A 7950-nucleotide genomic window follows, 5' to 3' on the forward strand; every position below is an offset into this window, starting at 1 on the left:
TGCCGTACATTTTATGGAGAACTGTTGACTGATCCTGGTAGAGTAGACTACAATGCCGGCTGTTCTGACTCACAGACTGCAAGTACGTTTAAATATTTAAAGGATTTGCCACTGATGATTCAAACCCGAGTTTTGAGCAGTGTAGAGTAGCGCTTGTTGTTTGTCATTTCTCCGATCACAAATGTAGACATGGTTTTATGTTTACGCGGCAGGATGCAACGCGTAAAAGGACAGTATAAGTCATTATAATCTGTAATTATGTCCCCATTGGATGCAACAAATGCCTCGTTTATAATGGGTTTTAATGTTTTTGTCTTGTCACTCCGGCCGGACAGGGCATCACAATATGGTAAGGGGCGTAACATTTCCGTCACACGCTTGAGGTATTCGGCCAATCACAACGCACTGGATAGCTGGCCAATCAGAGCACACCTTGCTTTTCAGACCGATGAGCTTTGTAAAAATCGACGCGTTTCAGAAAGGCTGGGCATAGAGGAGAAACAATAATGTACAGTATGTGGAAAATAATGTGTTTTTTAACCTTAAACCGCATAAACACATTTCATTACACAAAATAATGTTCTTTTTAGCAACATCATATGACCCCTTTAAATATAACAGACTAAATAAAAATGTTAGCCTTCACAAAGGGATGACAGAACTAAGGCATCTTGCATACCCCTGTCATAAGATCTTGTTTCACCTCTGTCTCGCACTACAAGAAACATAAAACAACCATAGTGGCAACTAACAAGAGCAGTGAAAAGTGATATGGCAAGCAGTGTGACTGTGTTTAATCTGTAGCTATATATATATATATATATATATATATATATATACAAACTGAGAGACCATTTTGAAGGCTCAGGAAACCTTTGCAGGTGTTTTGAGTTGATTAGCTGATTGGCATGTCACCATATTCTAATTTGTTGAGATAGTGAATTGGTGGGTTTTTGTTAAATGTGAGCCAAAATCATCACAATTAAAAGAACCAAAGACTTAAACTACTTCAGTCTGTGTGCATTGAATTTATTTAATACACGAGTTGAATTACTGAAATAAATGAACTTTTCCACGTCATTCTAATTTATTGAGATGCACCGGTATATATACACCTATCTGTCTGTCAAATCTTGTGCTTTGCCAGGCTGGGTGAATCACCTGCCTCTCTGCAAATGCTTCTGAAGAATCCCAGTGTTAGAAACGAGCCGCTGAAGCTTATTTTTAACAAGGTCCATTTCAGACTGATCTTTTTTTAGCAGATTGTGCAGGACATTTCAACACAAATTGCTGAAAATGCCCATAAATCTACATTATGACCGTTTTTGGAAAAGAAAAAAAAAATTTTTTTTAAACAATTAATCCTTTATGTTCACTTAGTTTAGTTAATGTTTCATATTGCTTATACTTTCTCTCTTTGTATCCGTCTCATCTCTCTCTTTGTTCCCCTATGTTGGAACCAGCAGCGACGGACACTACTCCCTATCCTAATGCCCTCTTTGTTCACCCTTATGTTGGAGGCCTGCTCTTAAAGCTTGGCATGGGCTAAGGCAGGCGAGAGGGTTGGGGTGGGAGAGAGAAGAGCGGGCACAGGGCAAACAAGGGGCAGACAAGGGGGCTTGGCAGACACCTGAAAGTCAAATCTGCTCATTTAGATTCAAGAGGAGCAGGATGTGGAAGAGACTTAAAAAGCCTCTTTGTACCCCCCTCGTCCCCCTTATAAGCTCCTACAGACAATTTCATTATGTTGCAGTCGTTTGTGAGCAGATGTTAACCTAATTTATTGACATTTAACCCAGAATGATTCAAATATTTATTAGCATTAGTTTATTTAATATTAAATATGTATTTAATATTATATACACTACTGTTGGTAAGACTTTTCAAATGTTTTTGAAAAAAGCCTCACCACGGCTACATTTATTTGATCAGAAATACAGTAAAATATAGATCATAATAAAAAGTGGTTGTTTTCTATTTTAATATATTTTCAAATGTAATTTATTCCTGTGATGGCGAAGCTGAATTTTCAGCAGCATTACTCCAGAATTGCTGCCCACATGGTTATTACTATGAGGATATTTGAATATATAGTTCAAAATAACAGTATTTATCTTTTGTTTATCTATTTATTTATCTTCGAACATGATCTAAATTCATGTTTATTTATTTTTTATTGGAAAGGATACTATATTTTCTCTGTCTCCTGATCAGAACACGTTGGCACCTTTGGAAAGTAAAAAATGTGGGGAACGAATATAATGTTGCACCACATGCTGGCTGCAGAATGTGCACCCCTGAAATTATTCCCCTCCTGCCATGTTGAACACCATAGATGAGTTGGGCTGCATTGCAGGATAAAAGGGAAGCCATATTGAGATCTCATGAACCATTTCATGAGCAATTCTCATGTGATTCTGCAACTTCAGAGGGCGGATACACTCTTCTTCATGTAGAAAAGCATTCGGCTATGAAAATATTTTTGTCAGGTTGCAAAATAACGAAATCTAACGTGTTTTATTTATAAAGAGAAGGACAAAAATACATATTTTTTTAGGTGGATGATGAATAATGTAGGTGAAAGGGTCTCTGTGACAGTGAGGTAATAGCACTCAAATATGTTTGACTATCTGGGGAGCGGTGGACCGCCAGTCAGACTGTGACCAACTGACACACTGACTGTCTCTCACACACACACACACACACACACACACACACACACACACACACACACACACACACACACATTTTCCATAAGAGGACAGTGAGCCGTGCTGTCTCTCGCTAGCTCTCTTTCTCTCTCTTGCTTGTAACTTTCTGTCTCTGCCATTTTGATGAGGATGAAAAAGTGTATCTCTTTTTCTCTCTCACTACGTGGCGTGGATTGGATGCCGACTGGAAGGAAGGAGGGAGGAGTAGGAGCGAGAGAGAGCGCGCTGCTCGCGTAGACGGAGAGATGGCATATTTGCAGAAAGAGAAATGTGGTGTGAAAGCAGTCCTTTTCAGTCTTCACTCTTTAGACTGTTCTGTCGTCCGTAAAGCTGCTTTTTCTTTTCTGCACTACGCTCTACTTCTCTTTCAGTGTCTGCTTATCTTCGTTATAAACTTCTTTCTGAATGTTTTTATAGCTTTATTTCATTGCTCTGTCAGTTTGTTTCTGTTTCAATCCGCTCCTTGCTTGTTTTTAATCGCCCCTCAGTTAGTTTTATTCATGGGAGTTAAAGACAAAGGGAAACGTCCACATTTTGGCACCACTAAGGGGAGTCAGAACTGCAGCCAAGGACCCTGCTGAGATCCAAAAAACCCCAGCACAGCGAAGCGCCAAAAAAAAAAAAAGAAAAAAGAAAAAACCACCCTTTCCTTTGCATGGTCACAAATTCCACTCTCCCTGTAGCCAGGGCAGTGCCGCAGCTCCTCCTCGACCACATCTCACCGCATTCGACCTTTCCGCCTTCTCTTCTCAGTCTTCCACGGAACCTTTTCTGACCCAGTTTTTGAGGGTTTTATTTATTTTTTATTTTTTTCACGGTAAATATGGATAGGACCGGCCGCACAGGAGGGCGAAAGAGGGGACAGGGGCTGTTTCAATGTTGTCTGCCAATGACTTGGCGATTTGCTCTGGTTGCCGTTTTGGCTTCTTTTTCGAGTTTGTAGGTGCTGTATGTGTTCTCCATTCATGTCAGGACGTGTTTATATATTAATGGTTCAATCGTGTGAATGAGCACTTTTGTACTTCCTTCTAACGTGCTGTCTTTCTTTTCTGCTTCAGATTTTTTGCAGGCAACGGAATTGGCCTAGTCTGCATCCTAAGCCTGACTCCATATTGCTGCCAGGTGTAGGCTTACTCCGGTATGGACATCGAACTGGTCAGCATCATAGACAGACGTCCTCCACCGGTACGCTGCTTTCCTATGCCCTTTTTTCTTCTGTCCGCTCTTTTAGTTCTTTTTCAGTCACAACTTTTTCCGAACTGCATTTTATTTACAATCGAGTCATTTCTTTTTAGTTTAAAAGTCGCGATAGCTCTCCGCATTGCTGTAAAAATAAGCTCCGGAGTCACGGTTGTCCACATTCCATTTCGCTTCACAAGCAAACATTTTTGTAATATTTTGCTTTTTGATTTTAAGTAAGAAATACCAGACCACTACATTAAGGTCATTTCTGAAATAAATGTAGGCCAACTGCGGTCAAACATTTAACATAATTTTTTTTTTTTTAAAGTAATTTTGCTGGTTCGGTTGTTGTCAGATATTTTTGTCCACGTACTGTTTGACGAGTCACAATTCATTCGTTTCCAGTGGCTAAAAAAATCAGCAGGCAAATAACAGCAATGGGTTCTGAGTGGTCGTACGATACCATGGAAACACATTTGAAATGTGAGACTACTGTATGCATGTTCAAGATTTGTTCCACCAACAACTTATTTTCTTTCTGTCTGGCAGTTTTCATTATATAATACACTGCGTCTCCGTGTAGAAATAGGTCAAATTATAATGTAGATATCTTTAACATTGTTCTGGAATAACCTTTGATTTCCCTTAGGGAGTGGCACTGTACCATGAATCATGGCATTTCTAATTGCAGCTTGTTGCACCTACAACTTGTACTGGGAAAGCCCTTTATGCAGAGTTTGTGATTTCTTATTTCTGTGTATTAAATGACTAATGGGTAAACCAAAAATATATTTGATGCACAGAATATATATTTAACTAAAACTCACTAAATCGGTTTAAAATGTTAGGTTTATTATTAAAATTTCGATACTTGATATTTCTATACTTGTATATACTGGGTATATACTGTACACTTTAAGTGTGTAGAGATTAAAAAATAAATAAAGTGTTTCTGCTATTGCTGCATTCTCACATGTCAGTCACTGCAGTATATTTGATCCAACAGTAGTGGTGTTGTCTGATCCGGGCACAGCAAACACCACCTGTGTCTTTCAAACTGACCTTCACTCTGAAGGATGTGTCTTAAACCAGTAGTGATTCGAAATGCAAGGAATTTATGGTGAAAAATGTTAGTAGGCGCTTAAACTTAATCATTTATCTAATTAGTTATTAAATGATATACTCAAAAGTTATTTTTCGTTAAACCACACCCAATAATTCTGCATAGGGCTGGGCGATATGGGCAAAAATTCATATCTCTGTGATTTTTGGTTGATTTGCGATATATGGTATACGTCTCGGTATTTTCGTTTTTGGATTTGGATTAAAAAAATCTGTATTTAATATATATTTCACTTACTGCCCAATGTTGTCCAACAAAACAATATATATTAAAGGCTATGAAAACAAATAAAGTGAATGTAACCATGTAAGCCTTATATTATGTGCAAAAAAAGGTTAAAATCACAATGCGCGCGGCGGCACTCAATCACTGAAGTGAAGTTTAGCGGAGTATCCCAGAAGGCTCGTGCACTTCTGACAGAAAAATGGAAATATTTCCATGGCTTTCTAACATTTACAAATGGAGAATATACCTGTGAAATGTAAGTTATGCATTCAGGTAGAAAGCACATCTCAAACACAGCTTGTCACATGTTTAGAACAAATTGGACTATGCACTTTCCCCGCAGCAGCTCAGTATGTGTCCTCCGCTATATTTTCAGATGCGCTCGTATCAAACTACTGTATATCGATATAAACGGTATTGCCTCATATCGAATCGCTTATAAAGAAAATAGCGATATATCGTACAAACTTGATATACCGCCCAGCCCTAATTCTGCATCAAATTATTAGAGTTGAAGTTGCGGTGATATTTAGGATTTTTTGTTTGACTCATCGAATCAATATGACTTATTCTGTATATAGGCAATATTCTTGGAGTAAATTTGTTCATTTTTTTCTTCGATTTCTTTTGGATACATAACTGACCCCATTAATTAATTTTACAGCATCAGTCCCTTTCTCTGTTTTTGCATTCCTAATCTTATCTTTTATCTATCCTTTTCATGAATTTCAGGTGATGTACATAATGATCTTCTTCCTCTGTATTGCCTGGCAAGACCATTATATCTTTCCAAAAAGTACTTAACTTTCAAACATGTGTGTCTGTATCTGTCTTTTTGTTTTTAACCACTTTGTTAAACTGTGCATGAGGTAAAAGATTCAACAGTCATAAGAATTAGCATTTCGTAATGCAGTGGATATTATTTTCAGTGTCCAGTGAAAGGTGGAGTTGGTGTAGCTGTGACGCAGTGCAGTGATGCCAGCTGCCACAAACCCGTAGATCCGAACTTGTGGTGACTCTGTGCACAAGCTCGTGTCTATAGGTATGTGTCTGCGAGGTGAACGCAACAGTCTTCCCTGCAGCCACTGACGCTGACTAGAAAACGTCTGTTCAGTGTTGACACTTACGCTGTAAACATTGTTTTAATGTTTTAAACATTAGCATCTAAGTTTGCACCTATTTATGAGCATAAATTGATTGCACCTATTTTTAAGATTAAGTAAAGGAGTTTTGGATGCTTGCATATGCGCAAACGTAAGCAGCGGTGACATTCTAATTTCCTCCCCTTCAACTATTACAGCGATGTCTCGGGATGAGGTAGTAGGTTGTATAGTTTAGAGTTACAACATGGAAGATAACTGTACAGCCTCCTAGCTTTCCTCGAGCAGACGCCCTTCTCTGTACAACATGCATTGCTAATGCTAATGAACTAGCATTGCAACTAATGTGCTAAGAGCAGTACAACTATCAGTGATCTGACTATCAGCATTGTATGTGTGAAGGTCTTGACAGAATGTCAGACAGAATTTAGATGTAGCATTTTGAATTGGATTTTTTTATGGCAAGTGCATACAACAATTAAGGCCTGTTCACATAGAGGAGGATAACTATAACTATAAAGTTTAAATAATTGTTTGAATTCTGTGTGAATGGGGGAATTCGCAACACAGCTATAAAAATAATGACACAGGGGAACAATATAATTGAAATCACTTTCAGAACCATTTTTTTTCCAGCTGATGAATAATAAAAACATTGACAGCCAGTTAGAAGCATTTAAAGCGGCGGATGACAGAACTACAGCACATGCTTATAATAAACACAATGTTATCATCCGTTGGTGTGGACGCTCTTATATTTATTGTTGTAGTTTTATGAATTATAGTCACCGTTCTTGGTGTGAACAGGCCTTTAGCCAGAATTACCTTGTTTGCTAAACGTCCGTATATCTTGGTTCCAATAGAACCTGTTCTTATTTTAACATTCAGATTGATCCTTATGTGTTTAATTCTCGCGGTTTAATTTAAAGGTGACATGTCATGAAAATCTGACTTTTCCAGGTTTTAAGTGCTATATTCAGGTCCCCGGTGCATCTACCAACCAAGGAAACGTGAAAAAGATTAACCCAGTAACTTTGTTTTGGTAAGCCTTTTTCTGCAAACGTCTGAAAAAAACGAGCGTCGGATTTCACTCCCCATGTGACATTGCAAAGGGATCTCATTATAATATTACCGCTCCTTAATCTGTAAGTTTCCACCCATGGCTCCGTCATTTGATTTCGCATGCGACAACAGTGTACCAGTTCTAATGCCATGGCGAAAGTTTGAGCAAAACATGCTAACAGTTCTGTCTTTGGCTGCACAGACGAGCACAGAACGCTATTTAGAGTCCCAGCCTCAGAGGAGACAAGAGAGCAGTGGAATTATTGATTTATTTACTGTATATTGCTGCTGCCACACAGATCTAAAATAAACATGCGATTTATTTCCCAGTTGTTTACCTTCACAGACATAACCAACTGTTTTTGTAACTCGTGTGTTTTTAACATAAACTTGTGTGTGAATGAGAACTTGCGTAGTTTATACTCACATGCTGTGACAGACGCTTTCTGTACGTGTGCACTCAGAAAAACATATATCAGAAGTTTAAACTAATATGGTTTAAAATGCATGATTTCAGCGCAATAAACATGATAATCAGAACCAAAAC

At 38.3% G+C, this 7950-nt stretch overlaps 1 long non-coding RNA gene across 2 annotated transcripts in view; it reads left to right on the plus strand.

Moving 5' to 3' along the window:
* Nucleotides 1-7950, plus strand: part of LOC107681259 (uncharacterized) — an 89798-nt gene that overhangs the window by 68500 nt on the left and 13348 nt on the right. For both annotated transcript variants that reach the window (XR_001633234.1, XR_001633233.1), the window contains one exon: nt 3770-3896. This is a non-coding gene — a long non-coding RNA (uncharacterized LOC107681259). The remainder of the gene's footprint in view (nt 1-3769; nt 3897-7950) is intronic.

This window comes from Sinocyclocheilus anshuiensis, unplaced genomic scaffold (genome assembly GCF_001515605.1).
Source record: "Sinocyclocheilus anshuiensis isolate Anshui unplaced genomic scaffold, SAMN03320099.WGS_v1.1 scaffold1495, whole genome shotgun sequence".
In the NCBI taxonomy this organism is placed as follows: Eukaryota; Metazoa; Chordata; class Actinopteri; order Cypriniformes; family Cyprinidae; genus Sinocyclocheilus; species Sinocyclocheilus anshuiensis.